At 46.8% G+C, this 25,671-nt stretch overlaps 1 protein-coding gene across 2 annotated transcripts in view; it reads left to right on the top strand.

Moving 5' to 3' along the window:
• The first annotated feature begins 502 nt into the window (after positions 1 to 502).
• The window catches only part of LOC119973701 (TNF receptor-associated factor 5-like), an 82,629-nt gene continuing 57,460 nt past the window's right edge, over positions 503 to 25,671 (top strand). Inside the window, exon 1 of one of the 2 annotated variants that reach the window (XM_038812095.1) lies at positions 503 to 588. The gene's annotated coding sequence lies outside the window, so the exon portion shown is untranslated. The other variant, XM_038812086.1, reaches the window with a different exon arrangement.

The raw sequence follows: 25,671 nt of genomic DNA, 5'->3' as shown, positions 1-25,671 counted from the left end.
AACATGAGCTTTCGGAGCGCTGCTCCTTCCTCACCTGAAGAAGGAGCAGCGCTCCGAAAGCTCGTGTTTGAAACAAACCTGTTGGACTTTAACCTGGTGTTGTAAGACTTCTTATTGTGCTCACCGCAGTCCAACGCCGGCATCTCCACATCAGTCCTCCCCTTGAGGGGAGGTATAAAGAGCAGTAGCCCTGTAGGTGGCTCTCAGTAGCAAAGCAGTCGCAGGCAGGCACTGTTCTCGTCAATTAAAGCCACAGTTTACATCTACACTCTATTTCGCCTGAATGGATGGTCGCATCACCCCTACATTCCTAGAACAAGCCGAACCCTGTAATGTGGCCCTGGAGGCCCCGCTTTCGTCCACACAGGAACCTGTTGGACAATTGAAGGGGCTTACAATTCCAATGAGAAACCCCATGCCCAAATTCATAGTGGAAACCACCTAAGGCAGCTTGCAATTGTGGTTGCTTCTCAGCGGTGTAGCTCGAGTACTTCCTACAGGGGGAGATTGCAGCGCATCATTTCCAAGACCAATTATTAATGAGGTGAACTCGCCATGGCGAGAGGTTGACAGTGAATGCACGTAGAGGTAATATATATATTGATGGGTGGTCCGGTTGTGTTGCGTGGTTAAAACTCGAGTGGAAAAGGCCATCTCCAGTCCCTGTGCAGCCAGTTTCGGTTTCTGTCACAGGCGATGTGCCGCTTCCTGAAGGTGCTGCACAATGTGTGTGAGTGCGCTCGGCTCAGTGCGTCGACTGTGATGTGAAGATTTCCCCAGCTCCGAGAGGTAAGGCGGGCTGGGGGGGGGGGGGGGGCAGCAATGTCTGTGTTCACCCACATTCACTGGCTGGTTTCAGGGGTGCTTTAAAGCGCTTGTAAACGTGCTGGATTTGTTCCTGTGGAACTTTTATCCTCTTGTAAAGAATAACATGTTAAAGTGAAATTCAGGCGTGTTTCCTCCTTGGGTCTGGGGTTGAGAGGTGCTGCCCCCTTCCCCTTCGCTGTTAAAATGGCGTTGCTGAGTGCAATCCGAGCAGTGTTGGTATTTTATGTTCACTCTCAATGGAAATGCTCCGTGTAAATGGGATGATTGTTATTAGCTCTCTTCCTGCAATGCATGAAGCCGGGCTAACCGATCAGCTCTTCACGCCCTGTCTGCTTGGAGCTGGTCCTCCGCTCTGTCCGGAGGTCACAGCCTCCCTTGTCACTGTCCAGACAGTGACAGACCATAAACATCGGAAGGAGGAAGTGTAGCAAAATATATGTTTCGGAAATCACTAGAGCTGGTCCTCCACTCCGTCCGGATCACAACCTCCCTTGTCACTGTCCAGACAGTGACAGACCATAAGCATCGGAAGGAGGAAGTGTAGCAAAATATATGTTTCGGAAATCACTGGAGCTGGTCCTCCACTCCGTCCGGGTCACAACCTCCCTTGTCACTGTCCAGACAGTGACAGACCATAAGCATCGGAAGGAGGAAGTGTAGCAAAATATATGTTTCGGAAATCACTGGCCGGGAGACTTTCTTGGAAGTTATCTTTCCTGCTTTTTCCATTTCCTCGGTAGCTTTAACCCAATTATATGACAGAAGTTGGGTCCAGTTTAGCTCAGTTGGCTGGACAGCTGGTTTATGATGCAGAACATTGCTCAGGTTCAATTTCCCCTACCAGCTGAGGTTATTCATGAAGGCCCCGCCTTCAAAACCTGGCCTGAAGTATGGTGATCCTCAGGTTAAATCACCACCAGGCAGCTCTCCTCCTCAAAGGGGCAAGCAGCCTATTGTCACCTGGGACTATGGCGAATTTGCTCTTTTTTTATTACATGAAGATCCCTAAGGCATCAGGCAGAGGTAGTTTAAAAACGCATGTTAATTTTAACATTGCTGAGCTGTATGTCTAGAAATTGCGGTGGTAATGTCAGTGGATAAAAGTTCACCACATTTGTAGGGCATTCTTTTCATTTCCATTTTAAAATAGGCCATGGATCACCTGGAGTAAAATGGCAAACAGAGGAATGTCACTGAGCACATTAAAGAAAATATTTACTAATACCATCAGCAGTGATTGCAGAGCTCTGGTGAATAAACAACGAACCAGTATATTGAGCCAGTGAGGAGCTGGTATAATTTATCGTCAATGATTTGGTGTCTGTCCTTGACCCCCAGCTTCCCCAAATTTAATTAATTTGGAAGATTGTGGAATTGAACTCTAGAAAATAGCTCGTGGTTTGGAGGTCGAACTTAAAAAGAAACCAAAGCGTGTGTGATATATAACTATCTTTTTAATAATTTGGTGCTACAATAAATAAAGCTTGTAGTTGAAGACTTTAATCATGCCCCCTCTCCATATACCACTTCATAACACTGGCATGTGAATATTAGCAATTGCGTGGTGCTTAAGACATCATTGTCACCAGACCATTTAAAAACAATTTTCAGTTGATGTTCAGGAATTTTGTACCCATCGGTTGTTGAAAGCAGGTAATACTGGAATTATTAAGTCACTCAATTTTTTTTAAATAAAAATTTTATTGAGGTATTTTTTGGTATTATAACAACAACACAATAAACAATGTACATGAAACTATAAACATAGTGCAAAAGCCTATTCCCTCCCTTACAGGCCACACCTTTATTTACCCCCTACTCTAAGCTAAACTAACCACCCCCCTTCTGCTGACGACTAATTTTCTGCGAAGAAGTCGACGAACTGTTGCCACCTCCAGGTGAACCCTAACATTGACCCTCTCAAGGCAAACTTGATTTTCTCCAAACAGAGAAAGCTAGCCATGTCAGTTAGCCAGGTCTCTGACTTTGGGGGCTTTGAGTCACTCCAAGGTAATAGTATCCGTCTCTGGGCTACCAGGGAAGCAAAGGCCAGAACGTCTGCCTCTTTCTCCTCCTGGATTCCCGGGTCTTCTGACATCCCGAAAATCACCACCTCTGGACTCAGCGCCACCCTTGTTTTTAACACCGTGGACACGACATCTGCAAACCCCTGCCAAAATTCCATATGCATCGGACATGCCCGGAACATGTGGACATGGTTCGCTGGTCCTCCGGCACATTTTGCACACCTGTCTTCCACTCCAAAGAATCTGCTCATCCAGGCCACTGTCATGTGAGCCCAGTGAATGACCTTAAATTGTATCCGGCTGAGTCTGGCACATGTTGCGGACGCGTTGACTCTACTCAACACGTCCGCCCATAGATCATCCTCTGTCTCTCCTCCCAGCTCCACCTCCCACTTGCGCTTCAGCTCCTCGGTCTGCGTCTCCTTTGACCCCATAAATTCCTTGTAAATGTCCGAGACGATCCCTTCTACCCACCCTCTGCACACTACCCTGTCCTGAATCCTCCTTAGCGGTAATAGCGGGAAGGTTGACACCTGTTTACGTAGGAAGTCCCGCACGTGTAGATACCTGAATTTGTTTCCCCTCGCCAACCCAAACTTCTCCTCAAGCGCCCTCATACCCGGAAAGCTCCCCTCTATAAACATATCCCCCATCCTCTCAATCCCTGCTCTCCGCTATATCCGAACCCCCTCCCCATCTATACTTCCCGGGGCAAACCGGTGATTATTACAAATTGGGGACCAGGCCGATGCTCCCTCTGCCCCCACATGTCTCCTCCATTGCCCCCAGACTCTCAGGGCCACCACCACCATGGGGCTGATGGAGTGCCGAAGTCACTCAATTTTAAAAAAAAGTTTCCATTATACTCCTTCAATGACAAGAATAATTGTAATCCAATATAAGAAAAAATGTAGTTTACAAAACCTGATTCACCATGATGAATTGCAGAGACACAAAAATTGGTTGTGTGGTAAATAATGAGGAGGAAAGCCTTAGATTACAGGACAATATAGACCAGCTGGTCAGATGTGCTGAACAGTGGTAAGTGGAATTTAACCTTGAAAAGTGTGAGATGATGCATTTTGGGAGGACTAACAAGGCAAGGGAATACACATTGAACAGTAGAACTCTAGGAAGTACAGAAGACCAGATGGACCTTGGGGTATATGTCCATAGATCCCTGAAGACAGCAGGACAGGTAGATAAGGTGGTTAAGAAGGCATAGGGATACTTGCCTTTATTAGCCGAGGCATGGAATATAGGAGCAGAGAGGGTATGATGGAGCTGTATAAAATGCTGGTTAATCCAGACCCGGAGTGCTGTGTGCAGTTCTGGCCGCTACATTATAGGAATGAAGTGATTGCACTGGAGGGGCTGCAGTGGATGTTGTTGGGCTGAAGAGTTTCACTTATTAAGAGAGACTGGATAGGCTTGGGTTGTTTTCCTTGGAGCAGATAAAGCTGAGGGGGGGGACCTGATTTGAGGTGTATAAAATTATGAGGGATATGTGGATAGGAAGGACCTTTTTCCCTTCGAGGAGGAGTCAATAACCGTGGTGTATAGATTAAAGGCCCGGGGCAGGAGATTTAAAGGGGATGTGAGAAAAAAACCTCTTTACTCAGCGGGTGGTTGGAATCTGGAACTCACTGCCTGAAAGGGTGGTAAAGATGGAAATCCTCACAATATTTAGGAAATATTTAGATGAGAACTTGAAATGCCATAACATACAAGGCTACAGGTCAAGTGCTGGAAAATGTGATTAGAATGGATAGGTGCTTGATGGCTGGCATGGACAAGATGGGCCAAAGGGCCTCTTTCCGTGCTGTAAAACTCTAACTCTATGATCCAACTATGTTTTAAACATTTCATGTTTCACTTCCTGTCCACAAATATTACTTCCAGTAATATTTTAAAATCGTACAATTTTTTAATGGCAAAACAATTGGAAACACTTTTTCTGATTGGTCACTGTCTGTGTGGAGTCTGCACGTCCTCCCTGTGTCGACGTGGGTTTCCTCCGGGTGCTCCGGTTTCCTCCCACAGTCTTTCCAACGGCCGGTGCAGACTTGATGGGCCAAATATCCTCCTTCTGCACTGTAAATTCTATGATCATGGCAATGCCCAATCTCAACATTTCAATGTTTATAATGGAAATATCTGCCTAGAAATTGGTTTATGCCTGAATTCAGATGTGAGCTCAATGTTGGCAATGATGGTCACATCAAAACTGATATATAAACTTGGTCAGCTTGCATCATCAAGTTATAACCAGCCTGCTGGAGGGAGTTAGTGGCACCCCAAAAAGGTAAATGTATTTGTTAGGAACAGGTGGTCAGTTGGCAGGAGTAGCAGGCCTTTAATAAGTCTGGAAAGGACCTATCTATCTCTCTCTTAAAGACACTCAGTGATTTGGCCTCCACAGCCTTCTGTGGCAGAGTTCCACAGATTCACTACCCTCTGGCTGAAGAAATTCCTCCTCATCTGTTTTAAAGGATCATCCCTTTAGTCTGAGATTGTCATTAGGTACCCCATTTGCAAAGGTGAGCATGTTCTCGGATTGCTATTTTAGCTGGTTGGTCCCTTTTCATATGGTGATCCAGATTGCGCAATACACATTGTTGATCTGTGTTTGTTAAAAATGCATGTCAAATTGGATAGGGTGCCAGAATCATCAAGGGAATCCATCTGGTTCTATGATCCAATTTCTAAAAGAGTGGGGATAAATGAGTCTTTTTCAGGATGACAGCCGGTGACTAGTGGTGTGCCTCAGGGGTCTGTGCTGGGCCCACAGCTTTTCACAATATACATTAATGATCTGGAAGAAGGAACTGAAGGCACTGTTGCTAAGTTTGCAGATGATACAAAGATCTGTAGAGGAACAGGTAGTATTGAGGAAGCAGGGGGACTGCAGAAGGACTCCACACAGACCAAAATGTGATGGGTTATATGCTACATAAGAGGGGGCGTAGCAAAATAGAAGTTCAGTGATAGGTGGAAACTAGGAGAGGTTGCAACAAAGATGTGTAGGGCACAAGGTAGAGGAAGTGTTAATGGCAGTGTGAAGGGCCATGGGAGGTGCTGATATTGGCATAACAGTTGGATGTCAGAATGTGTTTCCTAATGTGGCTATGAAAGCACATGAATCATACCCCCTATAGTTTAAACAAACAATTAAATCACTCTGTTAGCTAAAATTGTACCATGACAAATAAACTCAAAAACCAGGAAATGAATAACCTTTGAACCATTTCATTATTTCTAGCTACAATACAAATCTGTCTATAAGTTTAAAACTTTAAGATATCAAACCAAATCCTTACCTACATGTCTTCCATTCTTTCAGTCCCCCTGTTATCACTGACCGACATTGGCTCCCTGTCCAACAGCATGTCAACTTTAATATTTTCCTTCATGACTTCCTTACCTCTGTTATTCACCCCAGCCCTACACATTTAAAATATCTTTGTGCTCCTTCAGTTCTAGCCATTCCTGCATCCCTGATTTTAATGGCTCCACCATTGATGGCTGTGCCTCCAGCTGCCTGGGCCCTAATCTCTGAATTTCCCTCCCTAAACCTCTTCATCTTTCTCCTCTTTAAAGATGTTACTTAAAGGGCAGTACGGTGGCCTAGTGGTTAGCACAACCGCCTCACGGCGCTGAGGTCCCAGGTTCGATCCCGGCTCTGGGTTACTGTCCGTGTGGAGTTTGCACATTCTCCCCGTGTCTGCGTGGGTTTCGCCCCCACAACCCAAAAATGTGCAGAGTAGGTGGATTGGCCACACTAAATTGCCCCTTAATTGGAAAAAATAATTGGCTAATCTAAATTTATAAAAAAAAATTTTTTAAAAGATGTTACTTAATATTGATCTCTTTGTCAAGCTTTTGGTCAATTGTTCTAATAGCCCCAGATGTTGTTTAATGAGGCTCCTGCAAAGAGTCTTGGGGCTTATTAAATATAATGTGCGATATAAATGCAAGTTCTTGTTGTTGCACACTTGAAAGCGGCAACTTCTCCTAAAGGCCTGGTCATGGATTTAATGCTGTTGATTTTCAGGCCTAGCATTAACAGGATGGTAACAGGCTCAAAATCAGGTTGGTAGCCGCCTTACTGCCCCATCAGCAGTGGCAATGCAGTTGGTTCCATTTTGAAAGTTGCTGAGCCCCCTTTAACATGGAAATTGGCTGTTGTATAATATGAATAGGTCTGCAATTGTTGTGTTGTAGGGAAAAATCCCTTTTGCCAGTGCATTCAAGAGGTCGCGTCTCAAGGCAAGGTTCAAAGTGTTTTTACTGTATTGTACAAGTCCTGAAGTCCTTCAGGGAGACCCACGCAGCCAGCTCCTAACAATGGCTTGACCACGGTGATCTCCCCGATATGCAGACGAGGTTCAATATTTATAGACAGTACAAGCATTTGCAAGGTTTTGGTGGGCTTTTGCCGTTTTACATTTGAATAGTACAGATACATGATTTCCCGGGCTTCCTGACTCTGACGTCAATGTCTCGTTATCTGCTTGGTTTTAATAGGTGTTCCCTTGACTTACAATGGTGTCCCATTATCTCTATGCTGTACCTTGATTAGGTGTTGAGTGTGGTTCCTGGGTTAACCTGGGAATCTATTGTGTCAGCCTCCTGTTTGATAGGATTTGTGTCTGTGTGTAAAACTAATCTAATCAATATATTTAATCCTTAGGTTTCTTTTGCCTGCCTGGGTCATTTTGGTTTTACAACATTTCATTTTATAACATTTCATTTTATAAGTCTTAGTTTTAATCAAAATATATATATATCTGCCCCACTGTCAGGGTCTTGACTCGCAGATATCCCGAACTTCAGGCCATGGTGCCGTTTTAAGATGCAGCTTCGTGCTGTTGCTAGGCAGATTATAGATTCTCCATTTCGTTTGAAAAAGGTTTCTCAGCTGTGCAAAAATGGGATTCAAACGAATGCCCATCCCTTTACATCATAAATGGTGCCAATCAGTCCAATAAATGAAGAATGCTTTGATGATGTAAATATTAATACGAATCCAATATAGCCTTAAAAAATGTCCTACTTCAGTCCCTCCTCTCGTCCAGGGGTCCCATTCATGGCTGACCCCCCATGGACGATCTTCAGAGGTAAAGGGACCTGTATAGATGTCATCCTTGCTGTTGTTCCTCTTCCCCCATGGTGTGGTACAGTTCTTGCATCTGGATGCTGGCAGTGGGTAGCGTTCTTGATACAATATTTGCACATATGACTTTAATACAAGTTAGACCCAGGCAGAGTGTGAACAGGATGGCTATTACTAAAATTACTCCTTTCATGATGTATGCTCCCCAAACTGTGTTAAACAACCACCCTAACCACCCATCAGTCCCTGTGAGTCCCTGTATAAAACTATCCAATTGTTTTTGTATCCTGGACATGGCTGCTGTTATGTTTAGTGTCTCGTCGTGTACATATGTGATGCATTTTTCTTTGATGATGGTGCATACCCCTCCTTGTCTGGCTAACTGGTATTCTACCGCATATCTTATTTGTTGTGTGTATAGTCTGAGTTCCGCGAGTTCTTGGTCAATTGCCCCTAGTGCTTGTAGGGTGCTGTTTCCTAGGATGGTCAGGCCGCATATAAAGAAATTCTTATTCTTGGCGCTGACCACCCCTGCTGCCTAGGGATAGTGTCCCCAGGAATCCTGAGGATCCCAATGTGACAGGGGTCTGCCAGTCGGCGCAGAATTCTGCCCTGGTCACTATGCGTTTTTGGACATGCCCTTCGCTTGGGCATGGAACCGTGAGGGGTTTGATTGGCCCCACGGCAAAGAACCTTGGAGGCCTGTCTGTGGCCGTCATATATACATTTTTAAACAAAAACACATAACCCTCTTTAACCCGATAATATGCATTACCCCAGGGTCGTTTGACCCCATGGTTCCATGTTGTGGAACCTTTCTTCCCCGGGACTGCCCACTCGATTGTACCTCTTGGTGAGAATCAAATGGGTATGTCCACGAGGCTGAGCTTATGTGTGTGCCGTTGCACTTGCCACACATGAGCTGCCTACCCGCGGTGACTGCAATGCATTTTTGTTGTTTGCAGTCACAAGCGAAGTGTCCTTCCCTGGTTCCCGCTAGTGGGCTTTTATTTTGATTACTGCAGCCTCTTTAGGCTGTTCACTAGCTGCTAGCAGAGCCCTTATTCGCTGCTGATGTTTAATGGGGGTACCTCCTGTGGTAATGAACCCCCTTCTCCCCCATGCTGACATGTAGTCTAGGACCACCCCGAACGCGTATTGGCTGTCCGTGTATACGTTTACGGTTTTCCCTGCTGCTAACCTCAAGGCTTGGGTGAGGGCAACTAATTCTGCTACCTGAGCGGACTGACCCCCGTCGATCCGTCCCGATTCTAGGGTTTTCAGGTTCTGGTCTACTACTTCCCACCCTGTCCTTGGTGCTCCGGATACATATTTGCGGGACCCATCCACATAGAGGGTCTCATCTGCTGTTGGAAGGGGTTCGTCCCTAATCTTCCCTCCCTCGCTATCGTTGTCAATTTCTCCGCAGCTGTGCGCTACCCCAATATTTAAAATCCCTGCCGCGGGGTTTTCTACCGTGTCCCTAATGATGGTGACTGACTTGTTAGGTGGTAGGAGTGTGGCCTCCCACCTTGCCCTTCTAATATTTGAGACTGTTTTATGCTTGCCCGGGTTTAGCATTTCTACCAGTGTGTGTCTTTTGTGTGTAACACGATCTCTCCTGTCATGACAATGGGCCATGCTGCACAATCTAGGGCGGCTATGCACCTGGGCATCCCGGTGACTACTGGTCCCTCAGCCATTGAAAAATACCCTATGGGTCTCTTCCTATCCCCATGTGTCTGTGCCACTACGGCAGAATAGAAGCCGTCCTGGTTATCACAAAATATGTGCAACTCCTTGCTTCCTTCTGGCAGTCCTAGCCCTGGGGCTGAAACTAACTTAGCTTTCAATTCTGGATATGCTGTCTCTTGCTCCTGTCCCACTCTATACGTTCTAAGGCTGGCTTCCCTCCCTTCACTAGTCTCTGGATTGGTTCCGCGATCTTTGCGAAGTCAGGGATAAAACTCCTACTATAATTGAATAATCCTAAAACTTTCCAGACCCCTCTTACTGTAACTGGTCGCAGCATCTCTTTAATTGTGATTTTGCGATCTACGGGCATTTCTTTAATTCCCTGGGAAATTAGGTGTCCTAAGTACAGGACCTGAGGTTTTGCAATTTGTGCCTTATGTGGGCTGAATCTCAGCTTGGCATTCGCCAATCCTTTTAATACAGAATACAGGGCTGCTTTGTGCCCTTCTTCTGTTTTGGACGCTATTAACACATCATCCACATACTGGAGGACCGTATTGTCCTCATGCAATTTCACCCTACTCAGGATATCGTTCATTGTTCTGTGAAATATGGCGGGGCTGTTGTGAAACCCCTGTGGGAGGCGAGTCCATGTATACTGTTTTTCTCCCACAGTGAAAGCGAATTTAGCTTGGGATTCTGTGTCCAGTGGAAGGGACCAGAACCCATTTGCTATGTCCAATACCGTGAAAATTTTGTGGTCTTGTGCCAATCCGTTTAAAATAGTCGAGGGGTTTGCCACAATGGGGTGTAATTTAGGTGTCACTTTGTTCAAACCTGTGTAATCGATGGTGAGTCGGTAGCTCCCATCAGGTTTTATAACTGGCCATGTGGGGGAATTAGTGGTGCTGGTGGTTTCTCTGAGGATTCCCTTTCCTATCAGTCCCTTAACTATCCCTACCACTGCCTCTTGCGCTTCTTGCTTGATAGGGTATTGTCGGTGGGGCTTGTGTTCCGGTCCTGGGACTTTTATCGGCTCTGTGTCCGTTAGTCCGGTGTCTAATTTTGACCTGGCCCAGGCTTTGGGAATGGAAGCACAGATGGCTCCGAACCCTTTTCACTCCTCATCCCAATCTCGGACCACAATGGTGGCTACCCCGATTGTCCCCAGGTGGCTTGCTAATGTCCCTATTTCGGTCTTCCTACCGTCCGGTTGTGGCCAAATTAGTTTCCCTCTCCCACAATCTATCAGCACCTGGTATTCCTTCATTAGGTCGTTTCCCATGATTGTGCCCTCATTATTCTGACACATGTAAAATTGCATTGGAATGTACTTGTGGTTAATTTCTACTAATGTGGTCTCGCTAAGATAGGCGGGCATTCTCTCTCCCCCTACCCCGGTTATGTATATCCTTTTGTTGGTTAGTGGCAAGGGTAGGTTTGTAATTGATATTGCTGCTCCTGTATCTACTAACATGTGGCATTCCCTACCCCCCACCAAGGCTTCCACATATATTCTATCCTCCTCTTTCCTGCTGTGAACGGGAGCTACGGGTTGGGAGATTTCGACCTGTGTTGGTCGATGCGTGGTGTGGACGGACACCAGCTTCTGTCGGGATTCACTGTCTTCTGTGGGCGTGGCTACACTAATCCTCTCCTGTCTCCCAACTCCCTGGTTTTGGGTCCCTTGTAGTCACCCCTGTGAATTCCGGGGATGTGATGCCCCCGGGGTTGGTCTGTAGTGGTCTTGGGGTCTCCCATGTTTCCCCCAACACGTTGCCTCGGTATGCCCTGCTCTGTGGCAGTGGTCACAGCGGAGTCCGCCATCCTCGGGGTTTCTCCCTGAATGGCGCTCCCCTGCAGAATCTAGCCATATGCCCTGGCTGGCCACATGTGTAGCAGCTGAACCCGGTTCTCCCCTCACCTCCGTTATGGGGGGTCCCGGTCCTCTCTGGTCTGGGCTTTGTCTGGGCACCCTTCTTTTCTTTTATCCCGCTAGCCCACTCGACTAGCTTGTCATAGTCCTGGGATGCTATCACCCCCATCCTAAGGACTTCCTGGTGTGCCTCCGATAGCCCGTCCTTAAATGCTTGGATAAAAGCCCTGTCTCTCCTATCCACATTGTCCTGCCCTGAACACTCCCTATATACTTGGAATAATCTTTCTCCAAACTCCGATGCACTTTCCCCCCGTCCTTGTCTGGTATTCGTGATCCTGCTCCAATTAGTGGGGGAGTTCCCTAAGACCCGTTGGACTTCTGTCGTGAATGCTGTGAAGGGTGCCTGCTGGGCGACTATCTCAGCCGTTGCAGGAACGGCATGTATCCACCTTCATCCATTATAGTCCTGTGCTGCTTGGGCCGCTGGCCCTCCTGCCACTAGCCTCCATTTATCCGCTGGGCAGGCTGCCCTGACCAGCTGGTGTATGTCCCTCAAATGTAATTGGTGCCCTACCCAGAGTGTATCTAGTTTGCCCCAAAATTCCATGTTTGCGCTTCTGGGTTTGAACTTCCCCAGTGAGGCCATAATCTTTCCCCTGGGGTAAAAGGCTTATAGGTCGCTTTTGGTTGTGCTGCCGTCCCTCCTCTGGTGACTGGCGCTAGATTATAATTTTTTATGTCTCCCTTTAATATGGGAGCTGTTGCTTCGCTCTGCACTGACTCGTATGAGGGCAGAGGGTCCGTTTCCTCTGATCTCTGCTCTATCTCCGCAATGTAGTTTCTGTGTTCTAACTCTCTCACTCTCTCCTGCAATACCTTAATATGTTCTGTTTCTTTGATTCTCTCCTCCATGGAGGCATTTACCTTCTCAATTAGTCCAGCTAACTGGGTCACCAATATTACTCCCATTACCTTTGTTTTATCCCGTTTTACTCTATCTACCCATTTTCTTTGATCTTCCAAAGTTTGTGATGCATTCCACCCGTTCCATTTAATCTTTTCAACAATCGCTTCTCTGGCTAACAAATACTTAAAAATGAGAGCTACTGCAGTTTCTCCCTTATCAACGTGGTCTGCCATTTTGCTGTCTTGCAGTCCTGCAACCCCCGTATGCTGGTTCTAACAGCAAAAGTGCTCCAACTTTCTCTCCCTTATCTCCTTTTCACTGATACTGCTCCAGCACCGTCTGTATTGCTGTAGGGTCTCGTAGTGGGGCCCCAGTGAGCCTCTTGCCCCTGTGCTCCCCCAACTATTCCTGACACCTCACGCTTGGTCTATTTTATGTTGTCTTATTGGGATGTGTGCTGGTCTTTAGTGGGTTTGTCGGCCCCTGATCCTAGCCCCTTTAAGTACAACGCCTCCCGCTTGGCCACCACCCCCCACTAGCAAGGCTGACCCATCACCCCAAAGAGGGAGTCTCAGCTCCCTGGTACCCTGCTATGGGCTGTGGTGTTCCCTACAGACGAACAAGGTTATGAAACTCCGCCCGTGCCCCTAATGGACTCTCCGTTGTCGTGTCTCTTGGTCAGGATGGATCGGGTCCCCTTTTCCTCAACACTTACACATGTGTATTTGTTATCAAAGCCCCTGTTAAAATTAGTAACTGTGTCGACTCTGCGTTGTTCGCCTCTACAGAGTCGGTGTTGCTACCCAATTATACACTGTCCGTGCCTTGCTCCCTGAGTGCCTGTGTCTCTCAGTGCCCGTTTCAACACCAACCCTAGCGTGGGAGATTCCTCCTCTTAACATCAGATTTAAGGTAGGGCACCTCAAGTCAAGCACTCCCTTGTCCTATAGCTTTGGCACAGACAGCGGTTTCATTTATAGTCCTGGGTTAGTCACACCAATTAGTTCTGCATGCGGTTCTTATCCTTATATTTCCCGTTATCAAATACCCTAAAAACTGTTATCTTTACCTCTGGTTCTCTATTTTTCCTATTAAAAGTTTCACTTAAGGTTTTTCTTACCTTTTTCCACGCGGTCGCCTTTGACCTACACCTCTTTAGCGCACGGTATCTCTGTCCGGCGTCCTCTTTTACTCAAAAAATTCTCTGTACTATTTCAAAAAAACTTAGGCAAGATTATACAATTCTCCAGGACAATATTTAAAACAGACAAACCCTAACCCTTTAAAGGTACCTCACTTTGAATGGAGACTTGTACCCGTTCTTGGCTGCACTGGATTTTTATCAGATTCATTTAAATTTGATCCCGGCTCCCAGACCGTGGCCACCAGTCAAGAAGTCAGATATCAAACCCTGCTCGCAGCGCCATTTGTTGTAGGGAAAAATCCCTTGTGCCAGTTCATTCAAGAGGTCGAGTCTCAAGGCAAGGTTCAAAGCATTTTTACTGTATTGTACAAGTCCTGAAGTCCTTCAGGGAGACCCACGCAGCCAGCTCCTAACAATGGCTTGACCACGGTGATCTCCCCGATATGCAGACGAGGTTCAATATTTATAGAGTACAAGCATTTGCAAGGTTTTGGCGGGCTTTTGCCGTTTTACATTTGAATAGTACAGATAAATAGTACAGATACATGATTTTCTGGGCTTCCTGACTCTGACGTCAATGTCTCGTTATCTGCTTGGTTTTAATAGGCATTCCCTTGACTTACAATGGGGTCCCATTATCTCTATGCTGTACCTTGATTAGGTGTTGAGTGTGGTTCCTGGGTTAACCTGGGAATCTATTGTGTCAGCCTCCTGTTTGATAGGATTTGTGTCTGTGTGTAAAACTAATCTAATCAATATATTTAATCCTTAGGTTTCTTTTGCCTGCCTGGGTCATTTTGGTTTTACAACATTTCATTTTATAACATTTCATTTTATAAGTCTTAGTTTTAATCAAAATATAAATATATATCTGCCCCACTGTCAGGGTCTTGACTCGCAGATATCTCGATCTTCTGGCCATGGTGCCGTTTTAAGATGCAGCTTCGTGCTGTTGCTAGGCAGATTATAGATTCTCCATTTCGTTTGAAAAAGGTTTCTCAGCTGTGCAAAAATGGGATTCAAACGAATGCCCATCCCTTTACATCATAAATGGTGCCAATCAGTCCAATAAATGAAGAATGCTTTGATGATGTAAATATTAATACGAATCCAATATAGCCTTAAAAAATGACCTACTTCAGTTGCTTTTTGATGGAACGAGTTAGAGTCTGCACCATGCAGGCTTCGATCATCTGAACAGGGAATGGAAGCGAATAGGCCCACCAAAGATCCATGCACGTTGAATTATTTTGTGGGGTTGCAGATGAGCAGGAGTACTTTTTTGGTGGCCAGAAAAACTAATTGGGTCACGATACCAACCCAGGACCCCACCCGCATTCCCTTCCTGACATCACAATGTCCTCTTTAATGATCAAACGGCAAGAGGTGGTGTTAGAATCGTTATTACTCGCTGCGGGGGTACCACCGGTTTGTCCCAGGGAACATGGATGGTGGGTTCCTGGGGTGGCACAGGGCGGGCATCAGGAAGTTGGGAGACCTGTTTATTGACGGGAGGTTCGCGAGCCTTGGTGAACTGGAGGAGAGGTTTGAGCTCCCCCTGGGGAATATGTTCAGGTACCTTCAGGTCAAGGCGTTTGCTAGGCGACAGGTGGAGGGGTTCCCTTTGCTGCCCCCGCGGGGGGTAAGGGATAGGGTGCTTTCGGGGGTGTGGGTTGGGGATGGGAAGGTGTCTGACATCTACCAGGTAATGCAGGAGGTGGGGGAGGCGTCGGTAGAGGAGCTGAAGGCTAAGTGGGAGGTGGAGCTGGGGGAGCAGATTGAGGAGGGGACATGGGCGGACGCCCCGGAGAGGGTAAACTCCTCCTCTTCATGTGCGAGGCTTAGTCTCATCCAGTTCAAGGTGCTGCACCGGGCCCACATGTCCGGATCTAGGATAAGTAGGTTCTTTGGGGGCGAAGACAGGTGCGTCAGGTGTTCGGGGAGTCCAGCGAACCATGCCCATATGTTCTGGGCATGCCCGGCACTGGAGGAGTTCTGGAAGGGGGTGGTGGGGACGGTGTCGAGGGTGGTGGGATCCAGGGTCAAGCCAGGCTGGGGACTCGCGATATTTGGAGTTGGGGTAGAGCCGGGAGTGCAGGAGGCGAAAGAGGCCGATGTCTTGGCCTTTGCGTCCCTAGTAGCCCGGCAGAGGATCTTGCTGCAGTGGAAAGATGCGAGACCTCCGAGTGTGGAGACCTGGATTAATGACGTGGCGGGATTCATTAAGTTGGAGAGGGTTAAGTTCGCCCTGAGGGGGTCGGTACAAGGGTTCTTTAGGAGGTGGCAGCCGTTCCTCGACTTTCTGGCTCAACGATAAGGTACTAGGTCAGCAGCAGCAGCAACCCGGGGGAAAGGGGGGGGGGGGGGGTTAGGGGGATAGTGTTTAAGTTAATTTGCTTATTGTTAGTTTATTCTATTGTTTATTGGGGTGGGGGGGGGGGGGGTTATTATATGCATTGTTACGGGTGCCGGGGGTGTTTATTATTATGGTTATTGTTATTATTGTTTTGTTGATATATATTTTTCAAAAAATATTAAAAAGTTAATTATTTTAAAAAAAAGAATCGTTATTACTCTGTGGAAGAAAGTTCTTGCAGCCATTTAATCTTATCCTTACGGAAGGTAATCTGTTTGTAACTATTCCAGTGTCTTACTGCACCAACTCTCTTGAACACACCGTGACAGTGTGCTGAAATTCGAATTATCACAAAGATCATAATCATAGATATTAGAACACTGAGATTTGAGAATGCCACATTTAATCAAAAAGTGGCAACTTATCTGAATGAAAATTCTATTCAATAAAATCCTCTAGAATATCATCGACTTTTCTCAAAAAGAATTTTAGCACCATAGCAACTTGGATTAAACCTGTCTGATTTTTTTTCAATGCGGTATGCACAAATTAAGTGGGGCGATGTGTCCCCTGGCTGGGGGAGTCTAGCACGAGGGGTCAGAATAAAGGTTCCACCATGGAGGGCTGAGATTTTCACTCGCGGCTTCTGAATCTTAGGAATTCCCTCTCCGAGAAAGTTGTGGAAATTCCCTCGTTGAATATATTCAATACAGAGATCGACAGATTTTCGGAATATAAGGAAATCAAGGAATGTGAGCATGGTGCAGGAAAGTGGGGTTGAGATAAACCAGGCAGGCTGAAAAGGGCTAGATGACATACCTCTGCTCCTGTTTAAGTCTGACTGCATCTGTGACAGCTGACGCTGTCATTAATTTGGAGTGACACACATGTTTATTAATAATTTATACATGCATCCTACTTTAATGTACCCTACTGGAATATACAAATGTTTAAATTGATTGACAAGTTTTGCTAATTCCTTCCTGTTAATTTGGCCAATGTTGAAAATTCTGGGCAATGTTTGTGTGTATCAGCCCTTGCACACTGAAGGGTCTAGGAGGTCTGCTCTTCACTCCCAGGAGCTGCATCTGCTGTCGATGCTGGAGAGCAGCGGATGTGGTGGGACTGTGGCGAGTGCTGCTGCTTTGTGGGAGCCAGACGGAAAGTGCGGGGATTTCCGATGATATGCCGCTGGCTGGCTCCTGCCTCAGTCTCCCGCCGGCTGCTGTGAACACTCAGCAGCCGCGCTGCCGCTGGGGTGGGGGGTGGGGGGTGGGGGGCTGCACTAATTTTAATTCCATTCTGGCCTTCAATATAAACACGAATAAACAGAAAGACGAATTAAATTCAAAACAATCGCCATTTTAAATCTGGGGGAATAATACATTCAGATCTCTCCTATCGCCTTCCCTGTGTTACCACAGATTATTAGGGAAGTGTTACAAAGGAGGGAAAAGGCTTCAAGAAAATGGTTGTGCAAATTTTTTCAAAGGCGTCGGAGAAATGTTTCACTGATTTTATACTTGCATTTATATTGTGCATTTTGGAGGGTGTCCCAGCACAGCAAGCTCCCACAAACATTAATGTGATCATAGAATCGCGACGGTATAGAAGGAGGCCATTCGGCCCATCGAGTCTACACCGGCCCTCCGAAAGAGCACCTTACCAAGGCCCACTCCCCCACCCTATCCCTGTAACCCCATCTAACCTTTTGGACACAGCAATTTAGCATGGCCAATCCACCTAACCACATCTTTGGGCTGTGGGAGGAAATCCACGCAGAAACAGGGAGCATGTGCAGTCTGCACAGTCACCTGCGCTGGAATTGAACCCGGGTCCCTGGTGCTCTGAGGCAGCCGTGCTTCGTGCACAGTCGGTGGGCCGAAGTACCTTTTATGTGCTGTATTATTCTGTGATCTGTTTTTTGTAAAGTTCATTGAAGGATAAATACAGACCAGGAAGCTCTGGAAAACTCCCCTGCTCTTTTTCAAAAGTGGACCATGAAATCTTTTACATTCACCTAAAAGGTACCTTGCTTTAACAGCTCATTCAAGAATGTTCTCCTGAGAACACTTCCTTCCCTCAGCAATGTACTGAAGAATCAGCCTTGATTTTTGTGCTGAAGTCTTGAGAGAGACTTGAACTCATGACCCACTGATTCAGAGCGACCAAGTGAGCCATAGCTGACACTATAGTTAGACTTGGAGGAAAGATGCACGTTCGAGAAATCGGCTTGTTCGAATTGGTTTACAACTTTGCTCTGATGATCTAATACTGACAGTCATTGCAGAGATATAGTAGGGAGAAGTAAAACCTCCGTTGACATTAATATGTTAGTTTCTTAGCGTACCATATATGTCTGTGAATATGAACAGAAAGGAAAACCAATAAAACTTGGAAATGGGCTCCAGTAAAACTTGTCTGAACGGGTCATGTAAATCTTAAACTGAACTCTAGTGCTACTGATTTTTTTTTTTGGCTAGGACTTGAACATTTTGAACTGTTTTTCCACTTGAAAAGTGTGCACAGAATGAGCAGACACTGCACCAGTTTCACCAACGTGAAGCCACGCTGAAGTTTCTCTGCAAATGTATTGGCATAAGCTTGAATGTAAAATTGCCCATTAATCAGCACATTCAATCAATGTAATCAATTTGTTATCAATTGTAACATCACCACACGAGGAGTGAGATTACCAGGAAAGGAGACACTCTTCAACTTTTTAAACTTAAATTTAAAATAGAGCAGGGCAAGTCAATTGACCAACTTCGCATTCTTGGTGTTAGATTTTAATTGGCTTCAATTGACTGCTGGTGTGGTGGTTAAGAATGGGTGCCTGCAGACTCAGCCTAATTCAATTCAAGGTCGTTCACCGGGCTCACATGACAGTGGCCCGGATGAGCAGATTCTTTGGGGTGGAAGATAGGTCTGCAAAATGTGCGGGAGGACCTGCGAACCATGCCCACATGTTCTGGGTATGTCCAAAGCTGAGGGGATTTTGGCAGGGGTTTGCAGACGCCATGTCCAAGGTATTAAATACAAGGGTGGCATTGAGTCCAGAGGTGGCAGTTTTCGGGGTGTCACAGGATCCGGGAATCCAGGAGGAGAAAGAGGCAGACGTTCTAGCCTTTGCTTCCCTGGTAGCCCAGAGGCGGATATTACTAGCATGGAGGGCCTCAAGGCCCCGAAGTCGGAGACCTGGCTATCGGACATGGCTAGCTTTCTCTGTCTGGAGAAAATTAAGTTAACCTTGAGAGGGTCTCTGTTAGGGTTCGCCCGGAGGTGGCAACCATTCATCGACTTCTTCGCGGAGAATTAATCGTCAGCAGAGGCGGGGGGAGGTTAGGTTAGCGTAGATTAGGGGGTTAATTACTGGTGGGACCTGTTGGAGAGGGAGGTGGGATTTGCACTATGTTTATATTTTCATGTACATTGTTTATATTGCTGCTGTTACAATGCCAAAAATACCTCAATAAAATGTTTATTTAAGAAAAAGAATGGGTGCCTGAACACCTTAGGCTCTGGTTTCAATGTGATGGTTATGGGCACTCATGCTTAAAATTCCATGGATATCTGTGCTATTTCATTGCATCTGCCCAGATTAAGCGAACATTTAGATGGTAATCATAAAACACTCCAAACTATAAACATCAAGTGTTAGGTGTATAGAAGGTGGCTCGTATGGAAACATCAAGGAAACAGTAAATAGAATATATAAATCATATTGTACTTGAAGGGCGTTACCCTATTGTTCACAGTTTATTGAAGTATGACTTAGACGTTAGAAACCAATTAATAGAAAGTGATTAATAGCATTCACAGGATGCCATTTGTGTTCATCCTGGTCACAAATTAACCCCTTTTTCTTTTGAGAAGGCATCTACATCAATGAAGAGGAATAATGATCTAATGTGTTCTGGCTTTCAGAAAGGTCCAAAGATGTGCAGGTTAGATGGATTGACCATGCTAAATTGCCATTAATCTCCTAAAAGGTTAGGTGGGCTTACTGGGTTATGGGGATAGGGTGGAGGTGTGGGCTTAAGTGAGGTGCTCTTTCCAAGGGCCAGTGCAGACTCGATGGGATTCTATGCTCTTAAAGAAGTTTAAGGTCCACATGGAGTTCATGATGCAATCAAGTACTTCCTCTTAAGGAGTGACTGTGCTACGAATCTGGGAATTGTTGCTTTTACACAAATTAACCAAAAAAAAAGTCGAGAAACCGCCGTAGTTGAGCACAACAGAGAAACCAGCAACATTATGCAGAAAGGGGAGCTGTGACCATGGCCAGCTTGATCACTCAAAATAACTGTTCCAGGCCAGCAGAAAAATGCAAGCCCAACAATAGCATCTCCAACAGGGTGTATCATGGTGAAGAGCAAATACCGTGCATCAATGTGGGTGTAGCACCACTGGGTGTGGTGCATCCTGCTGTTCAAGTCAACATGCTCAGTAATCGCTCTGCCGAAGAACGTTCTCCAAAATCATTCTGATGAAGTTAAAATACCACCCTCTGCAAGGTCTGGACAAAAGATGTATAAAGATGTAATGTGACTTTTGAATTCATTTTTTAAAAACCATTTTATTGGAGGCCTTTTCCATAACAAAGATGAAAAAACACAAAAATCAACAGCAAACAGCCGAAACATCCTTACACCGCCCTCCCACTCTATCCACTGCCACCCCGGCACCTGCCCCCCTATTTTTTAACTTTTAACCCAAACTGAATTGTAAAAAGAAGAATCTCCTCCCCGCTGATGACTCAATACTCCTTAAAGAATGCGATGAAGTTTCCACCTCGAGGTGAACTCTTCCTCTGCCCCCCTAATGGCAAAATTGATCTTCTCTAAGTGCAGGAACTCTGCCAAATCGCTCACCCTACACCCCTATGCTCGATGGCTCTGAGTCCCCCCCAGCCTAATAAAATCTGTCTCTGGGGTATCGGCCTCTCTCCCCATCTACACTCTCGGATCCTCTGGCACTCCAAAGTTTGCCACGTTCGGCACCCAAAACATATGGGAATGGTCGCCTGCCTCCCCACACACCCTCCACCCATGGAAAGAACCGACTCACCATGGACACTATCATGTGGGCCCTGTGCACCACTTCAAACTGAATGAAATTTAGCCTTGTACACAACGAGGATGAATGAACCCTCCGCAAAGCCTCACTCCATACTCCAGCGCAGCCCCCCTCTCCGACCCACCCTCTTCCCACCTACGCCTAACCTTCCCCCACCGGGCACTCTTTCACTTCACAGCTCCCCATATATGTACATATCCGAGAGCTTGCCTTCCCCTATTTCCTCCTCAGACAGCACCTGCAGCACCAGGGATGGCAGCGTTGGAAACAAAGGCACCTCCTTCCTCATAAAGTCCCTCACCTGCAGATACCTGAACCCATTCCTGTTGGGCAACTGATATGTCGCCTCGAGCTCCCAGATGCGAGACCTCTTAATGGCCATTCAACCCCCGAACATCCCATATTATCAAATGAGTCGGAGGGGCTCCCTGCCCCCTCCCCAATCAGCCATGGCCCCTCTTTATCCAACTCTCCCAGGTCTATGCCTCGCTCACCCTCTGGGCCTCCCCAAGATGTCCACCACCAGCTCCCCTTAGCCAACTGTGCCACACCAACTCTGCCCATGTCAGCATCACCCCCCTCCCCAACCTCTTTTACCCCCATAAACAAAGAAACACAAAATTAACCCACCCCTCGCCTCCTCTCCCACAACCTCCACGAATTGTCCCCCATTACACTCCTGTTAACTAGCCTGCCTGCTAGCATGGTGGCCCCCATTCGAGGCAACCATCTACTCCCCCCCCCCCCTTTCCCCCTCACCCGCTATTCCCCTAAAACAGGTGAGCACACTTACCCAATCCACACCCACCCATGGTAAATTCAACAATCCGCCCAGCATTCACACCTCCATTCCCCATTCTGGCATCTCCAAAGTTCAGTGTCCTCACAAGCCTCACGGCTAGACTGCTGCCCCTTGCTATTTACGCTCCTCATTTGGTAAGCCATGAACCAGCCTTACCGGAGGAGAATTGCTGTGTCTCACTGTGCATGCACTTTGCACTTGCAAACACCCCCTATATTGGATGAAAAGGACCAAACAATTCCACCTTGAGCGGGAGCCACCAAATGTGTGACCACTATGTCCATGGCTGGCACCGGAAGACCAGCCATTTGAATTCATACTGGAATTCTAAATACTGCTTGGGCACGATTCATCTAAATGGGAACAAAGTCCCACAGCGAGCACATTAGCTGCTAATTTCCCGGCACTCACAGTGCCGAGAAACACGTGGCTGGACAACATCATTCACATTAAATAAGGGGCCTCAGCAGGGAACATGCAGCCAAGGCCGCACATAGCCCTGTGTTCTACACCGAGGAGCTCTGCTAAACCCTTCAGTATGGCGAGAAATGGCGTCCTGATCGCCCAAGTCCCAATGCATTATGGGAGGGTATCCAGCCCCCCTTTGCAACACACCCGTGCAGGGCACTCCCGGCCCGATCTCACCCACTCAAAAAATTCCAGCTTGGCACTTTGCCAATGCCAATCTGGCAGTGCCCCTTCCAGCTGGCATGCCACCTGGGCAACTTGCCTTGGCAGTATCAGGGTACCACCCTGGGGACCCCCACGACTGCAGTTCCATCTGGTCCTTGTTTGTGGAGACCAGTATTGAACAGTGCTCACCTGTGGCCTCCAAGGCGAAGGGGATAGATCAGGTGCCTTGGGAAACTACCTGTCTCGCTCTAATATGCAGGCTAAAAGGTGATCCCGTCCACAATGGGTGGGATTTACATCGCAACGTCTTGCGAGATCACGTTGAATCTTGTGAGGTGTTGTGAGCCGGATAGACGCTGTCAGCATGGTCTCCTGACTTTTGTTGCCCACGCTGTGGCGAGCTGCTTTTCAGGCACAGTGTGGCCATTGGATCGTGCCTGTTATTTGGTTGTAGGTTGTTAAATATAAAAATGAAGAAATTTCACCTGTGGTTTATCCAAGAAGTCACCTATGAAAAATAGTGTAGTGGCTAAAACAGCTTAAGGTCAACTTCCCTAATATCACCTTCCAAACCCTTAGCGATTACCATCTAAAAGGACAAGAGCAGCAGACACATGGGAACACCACCAGCTGAAAGTTCGCCTCTAACCTGCCCACCATTCTGACTTGGAAATATATCGCTGTTCCTTCATCTTCGCTGAGTCAAAATCTTCGAACTCCCTAACAACAAATGGACTGCAGCAGTTAAGAAGGCACCTCACCACCACCTTCTCTTGGGCAATTAGAGATGGGCAATAAATGTTGCGCTAGCCAGTGATGCCCACATTCCAAGAATGAATGGGAAAAATAATTGGCTCAAATGTTGTTTGATAACACTCCTGAGCCTCTGTGATGTGCTTTTGGACATACTGGTATATTAAAGACATCATATTAATACAAGTTAATGTCGAGGGTCTAGCCACACTGATTTTTTAAATTAAAAGGCAAACTAAAATAAAAACACAGTTAATATGATTGAAATTAGAATAAATACTTCATGTGGTGTTCACTTCAGGAAAATGTGCACTTTCCTATTTAAGCCATTCTAAATTAATATAAGGAGCATATTTGGTAACAAGTAATTCTTAGTATTAATTGACAAATGGAAGCGATAGTCATTTAGTTGGTAACACTCCTATTTCTGAAAAAGGAAGTTGTGGGTTGAAACTCCTCCATAGGACATGATCTATAAGCATAATCAAGGATCCCTCCCACCCGGCTTACTCACTTTCCAACTTCTTCCATCGGGCAGGAGATTCAGAAGTCCGAGAACACGCACGAACAGACTCAAAAACAGCTTCCTCCCCACTGTCACCAGACTCCTAAATGACCCTCTAATTGACTGACCTCATTAACACTACACCCTGTATGCTTCAACCGATGCCAATGCTTATGTAGTTACATGTATATCTTGTGTTGCCCTATTATGTATTCTCATGTATTTTCTTGAATTTTGTTTAATTCCCTCTTCTTCCATCTACTGAATGATCTGTTGAGCTGCTTGCAGAAAAATACTTTTCACTGTACCTCGGTACACGTGACAATAAACAAATCCAATCCAATAAGGTATCCAAGAGGAGAATTTGAACCCACGACCTCCTGACTCGGGGTGGGGGGGGGGGGGGGGGGGGGGGGGTCACTGCTCTGAATTACAGTAGAAGAGTTTTGTTGAATGAAATGCTGGCAGGGATCTTCAGGTCAGCGCACTGCTGGGGATGTTTTCTGTATCCCAACTACACTGCACTTTCAGCCAGGCTTTCTGAGTGCAGCTGGAGCAGAAATGGGCAGGGAGAACCCATGGGAGCAGCCGGAGGATGGAGGAGGACAGGTGGCGGCATGGGCATGCCCGGAGGGTCGGGGGTCCTCAACCTCGCCCGCTTCTCATAGGCCGTGGCTTCATCTGTCATCTCGCCCCCTCCCTCCTTCCCACAGACCACCCCCCCCCAGCTCAGTCCATCCCTCCCGCACCCCTCAACCACCCCCCCCTCCCCCCCTCCCATCTCAATCGCTCTGTTCCACCCTCCCAGGCTCTGTGTTACATCACTCCAGGGCGATGGGCTTGTGTCGGCACAATGCAGGAGGGTGATGATAACCCACTATGAGGTGAGCTCTGGTGCTCCTCAATCTATGCCATAGCCTGACTCCTGTCTGCCTGCTGACAGCACGCTCACACCCATCACCTGCACGTGGTATGTCTTGGGGGGGAGAGCTGGTGACTACCGTAGTCTCCCAGTATGTCAGCTCCAGGTCGGCCTCCTACGCTCCCTCCTCCCGGTAGGCGCGGCCCCTGCATCATCTCGCTTTGCCAGCCCTGACGGCTCCCCATTGTCTGCACCATGGTGTCAAAGCCCCTCTGTGACCAGACCACGCTCTGCAGTGCCTGGCCAATGTCCACCTACTCTGGGACATGTTCCTCAGAGACTGGGACATGCACCGCAGCACCTTGGCAAGGTCCACCTGCATTAGTTCCACAGCATTTCCTCCAAGTGTACATTATTATAATGTGAGCTTTGATGTTGAGCTTCAGCAGACTATTTCAACATGGGTTTATCAAAATTATTTTAATCAATGTTATGCTTACCTGACACCCAAACTTCTATTAGAAAGATACTGGACTATTAACATGATCGTGATTTCCCTAATCCCCCTAACCTGGCAACACCATCTGTTGTTCCTTCCTTGGCCAGCCCTTTCCAAACCCACGACTGCTACCAACTAGAAGGGCAAGATCAGCAGACACATGGGAACACCATCACCTGGAAGCTCCCTCCATGCCACCCACTATCTTGGAAATATTTTGCTGTTCCCTTACCACCACTGAATCAAGTTCCTGGAAATCTCTTCCTAACTGCACTGTGGGTGTACCTACACCACATGGACTCCAGCGGTTCGAGAAGGCAGCTCACCACCATCTTCTCAGGGGCAATTAGGGTTGGGCAATAAATGCTGGCCTATCCAGCAAGGCCCATATCTTATAAATTATTTTTTAAACAGTTGCTGGAACTATTGTGAATCTTTCCTGCTCTCTCTGCAATGCCTTCTTGTCCTTCCTAAATGTGGTGCCCCAACACTGGATGCAGTACTCATGCTGAGTTCAACTTGTACCTGATACACGTTTAACATGAGCTTCCTGCCTGTTGTAACTGTACCAGCCATATCGATATTG

Source organism: Scyliorhinus canicula, chromosome 1, assembly GCF_902713615.1.
Source record: "Scyliorhinus canicula chromosome 1, sScyCan1.1, whole genome shotgun sequence".
In the NCBI taxonomy this organism is placed as follows: domain Eukaryota; kingdom Metazoa; phylum Chordata; class Chondrichthyes; order Carcharhiniformes; family Scyliorhinidae; genus Scyliorhinus; species Scyliorhinus canicula.
The sequence above is the reverse complement of the archived record's forward strand: the minus strand, read 5'-3'. Positions and strand labels throughout refer to the sequence as shown.